Source organism: Arachis ipaensis, chromosome B3, assembly GCF_059453495.1.
Source record: "Arachis ipaensis isolate K30076 ecotype BB chromosome B3, ASM5945349v1, whole genome shotgun sequence".
In the NCBI taxonomy this organism is placed as follows: domain Eukaryota; kingdom Viridiplantae; phylum Streptophyta; class Magnoliopsida; order Fabales; family Fabaceae; genus Arachis; species Arachis ipaensis.
Window position 1 is genome coordinate 81,873,081 of NC_142438.1, and position 4,371 is coordinate 81,877,451.

Below are 4,371 nucleotides of genomic sequence, written 5' to 3' on the forward strand. Positions count from 1 at the left end.
AGCTTAAACGTGTTCGACACCTCCAAGGCTACCTTTCTCAGCTTCCACGTTTAAGCTCCAGTTTAACCTTAAACTGGAGCTTAAACGTGTTCGACCTCCAGGATGCCTTCTTCCATTTCCACGTTTAAGCTCTAGTTTAACCTTAAACTGGAGCTTAAACATGTTCGACCTCCAGGGCTGCCTTTTCTATCTCCACGTTTAAGCTTCAGTTTAACCTTAAACTGAAGCTTAAACGTGTTCGACTAAGTTACCCTCCAGGGCTGCCTTCTTCCATTTCCACGTTTAAGCTTCAGTTTAACCTTAAACTGAAGCTTAAACGTGCTTCCACAAAAGGCATCACTGGAAGTGTCTGGCGTTTAAGCTACAGTTTAAGCTTAAACTGCAACTTAAACGCCACTCTTGGAAAAGGTTTCTGGGCCAACAATATTGCGGTTTAAGTTAGTATTTGAGCACAAACATTAACTTAAACTTACTCTGGTATGAAACCCAATTGAATGTCATGGTTTATGGGATTGGGCCTGAAGGATTGATGAGTCTGAAATTTCAATTTATTGAGTCATGTGTCATTATTTGATTATCACTAAGTTGGCTCAATGAATGTTACAGAATTTGGATCAACAGCCTCATCAAGATTATGGATCATAAACCCAAGGCAAAAGGAAAGCAGGGAGAGGCCTCAAAGCCCAAGAAACACAACAGAAGCTCAATATAGAAAGTGTATAAATAGGATAGAATTTAAGTTAGGAAGGACTTTGACTTTTTCATTTAGCTAGTTTTCATATCTTTGTAATTGAATTCAGAGCTATGACTCACTAAACCCCCTTTCATTGGGTTAGGGAGCTCTATTGTAATTCAATGAATCAATAATAGTTTATCTTCTTCTTCAATCTTTTCTCTTGAATTTTGTTAGAAAGCTTCTCGATCTAATTCCATTGGGTAGTTGTCTTGGGAAAGAAACTACCCATAATTGGAATCCTTCGGAACCTTGGGAAAGGAATGGAGGATTCATGCTAGAGAAGCTTTCTCACAGTGAATTGGATTGGGGTTTGGATGGATATTGTGACATGTAATCCTACCAAATTGTGGTTCATGAAACTGTGTGGTATAATCAGTGATCAAGCATCATCTCTTCTTATGAACATTTAAACCAAGGGATTGGGAATTTGTTTGTTTTTAGAGAGAATTGGTGAGCCAAGGGATTGGGATCCAATCATATAAGATTGCCAAGCAAAATTCAATGAACGCATTGGTTGAGGAAGAGATAAACATGTTTTGATTCGGAGATCTCAATATCTCCTATAACCCAATGAATTCCCCATTTCTGATTTCCACTTTCTCTTTACATTCTGCAACTAAATTCATGCAATCACCCCCATTCCCTTTTAATTTCAGCAATTTAGCTTATGCTCTTTAATTCATTGCAATTTAAGATTCCGCCATTTCAATTTCTTGTCATTTACTTTTCCCGCCAATTTTACATTCCGCAATTCTCATCTAAATCTTGATTCCGCTCAACTAGAACACACTTCTAATCTGAATTGCTCACTCAACCAATCCTTGTGGGATTCGACCTCACTCTATTGTGAGTTTTTACTTGACGATAACCGGTGCACTTGCCGGAAGGAATTTTGCCGATCGTGCAATTTCCTAAATTGTAGCATAACAAGTTTATGCGCATCAAGTTTATGGCGCCGTTGCCGGGGATTGGTTTTCGATTGACAATTCTCAAATTGGAAGTTAACTAGATTGAGCAATTTTTTTATTTTGATTAATTCAGTACAAGTTACTTGTTGAATTTTAATTTCTGCACTCTGTAACATGCTTTCTTTCTTTATGCCTTTAAATTCAAGCAACTAACTCACTGACTCACTAACTGTTTGAGTTAATTCCTCAACTGCTCTAACCATACTCTTCCATTAACCAAGAGTATTTCACTTGTTTGTTGCCTGTGCTGTGTTCTTGTATGACAGGTAGGAGAGGAGAGACATCAACTCCTCCATATACCGAACCAGAGAGGACCCTTCATAGACTTAGAAGGGAAGCAAGAGGGAAGAGAGTACTGGGAGAAGAGGAATCTGAAGGAGAATCTGAGGACAATTTTGAGGAAGCTTTAGATCTCAACATGGATAGAGAAGTTCACAACCATGAGAGAGCTGATGGAAACAATGCCATTCCTGAGAGGAGGGTTCTTAGTTCATACATAAACCCAACCTCTGGGAATTGTGGTAGCAGCATCCAGAAACCACCCATTCAGGCCAACAATTTTGAGCTCAAACCACAGCTAATATCACTTGTGGAGAATCATTGTTCATTTGGTGGAAGTGCTAATGAAGACCCAAACCAACATCTCACAAAATTTCTGAGAATTTGCGACACTGTGAAGTCCAATGGAGTCCAGGAAGATGCATATAAACTGCTTTTGTTCCCATTTTCACTTAGGGACAAGGCAGCTAAGTGGCTGGAATCATTCCCAAGGGGGAGCCTAACAACCTGGGATGAGGTGGAAAGCAAGTTTCTGGCACGTTTCTACCCCCCACAAAAGGTCAATAGGCTTCGATTTGAGGTTCAGACGTTTAGACAACAAGATGGTGAAACTCTCTACGAGGCATGGGAGAGATTCAAGGATTTGACAAGGAAATGCCCACCAGACATGTTCCATGACTGGGTGCAATTGCATATTTTCTATGATGGACTGTCTTATGAATCAAGGAAGGCGGTAGACCATTCATCAGGAGGTTCATTGAACAGGAAAAAGACTGTGGAAGAAGCCATTGAAGTGATTGAGACAGTGGCTGAGAATGAGTACTACTATGCATCAGAGAGACACAACACTAAGGGAGTCATGGAGCTGAACCATGTTGATACAATTCTAGCCCAAAACAAGGTGTTTGCCAAGCAACTAGCAGAGCTCACCAGGAAATTAGAAACAACTTGAAAGGCTTGCAGGACATGCTTACTATTGCTTTTTGGATGGATACTCAGGCTATAATCAGATAGTAGTTGATCCTAGAGATCAAGAGAAAACATCATTTATTTGTCCATATGGAGTTTTTGCTTATAGACGCATGCCCTTTGGATTGTGCAATGCACCTGCCACTTTCCAAAGATGCATGCTGTCCATCTTTTCGGACATGACTGAAAAATTTATTGAGGTCTTCATGGATGATTTTTCTGTGTTTGGAGATTCTTTTCCTAGCTGCCTACACCACCTTGCCTTGGTGCTTAAGAGGTGCCAAGAGACTAACCTAGTATTAAACTGGGAAAAATGTCATTTCATGGTTACAGAAGGAATAGTCTTTGGCCACAAAATCTCTAATAGAGGCATTGAGGTGGACAGAGCTAAGGTGGAAATCATTGAAAAACTACCTCCACCAAGTAATGTCAAGGCAGTTAGGAGTTTTTTGGGACACGCTGGTTTTTACAGAAGGTTTATTAGAGACTTTTCCAAAATAGCCAAACCTTTGAGTAACTTGCTTGTCTCTGATACACCCTTTGTATTTGATAAAAATTGCATGCTAGCCTATGAACTTTTAAAGCAAAAACTTTCCTCTGCACCTATCATTGCCCCACCTGATTGGAACTTACCTTTTGAACTGATGTGTGATGCATCAGACCTTGCTATTGGGGCAGTGTTAGGACAAAGGAAAGACAATTTGGTACATGTGATTTATTATGCCAGTAAAGTCTTGAATGCTAACCAAAGGAATTACACAACCACTGAAAAAGAACTCTTGGCAATAGTCTTTGCATTTGACAAATTTAGATCCTATCTCATTGGATCTAAAGTCATTGTCTTCACTGATCATTCAGCTTTAAAATACTTACTTGCTAAACAAGAATCCAAACCAAGACTTATTAGATGGGTTCTTTTGTTGCAGGAATTTGACATTGAAATCAAAGACAAGAAGGGTGTAGAGAACAAGGTGGCAGACCATTTATCAAGGATACCATGTGAAGAAGGAAGCGCACAAAGCACACATATAAATGAGTGCTTTCCTGATGAACAACTCATGGTAATTCACAAAGCACCCTGGTTTGCAGACATAGCAAACTTCAAGGCCACTGGGAGTTTGCCGTTGGAATTTAACAAGCATCAAAGGAAGAAATTGGTAAATGATGCCAAATACTTCATCTGGGACGAACCATACTTGTTCAAAAAATGTTCCGATGGCATGCTCAGAAGATGCATATCAGAGGAAGAAGGAAGGGAAGTCTTATGGGACTGCCATGGCTCCACTTATGGAGGACATTTTGCAGGAGAAAGAACAGCAGCTAAGGTGTTGCAGTGTGGTTTTTATTGGCCCACTATCTTCAAAGATGCAAAGGAACTAGTGAAGCACTGCCATGAATGCCAGAAAGCGGGGAACCTGC

At 40.0% G+C, this 4,371-nt stretch overlaps 1 non-coding gene across 1 annotated transcript; it reads right to left on the minus strand.

The window, feature by feature from the left end:
* Positions 1 to 2,548: 2,548 nt before the first annotated feature.
* Positions 2,549 to 2,652, minus strand: LOC148571331 (small nucleolar RNA R71). Its single transcript, XR_015908993.1, has one exon. It is a non-coding gene; the product is annotated as a small nucleolar RNA R71 (small nucleolar RNA).
* Positions 2,653 to 4,371: the final 1,719 nt, after the last annotated feature.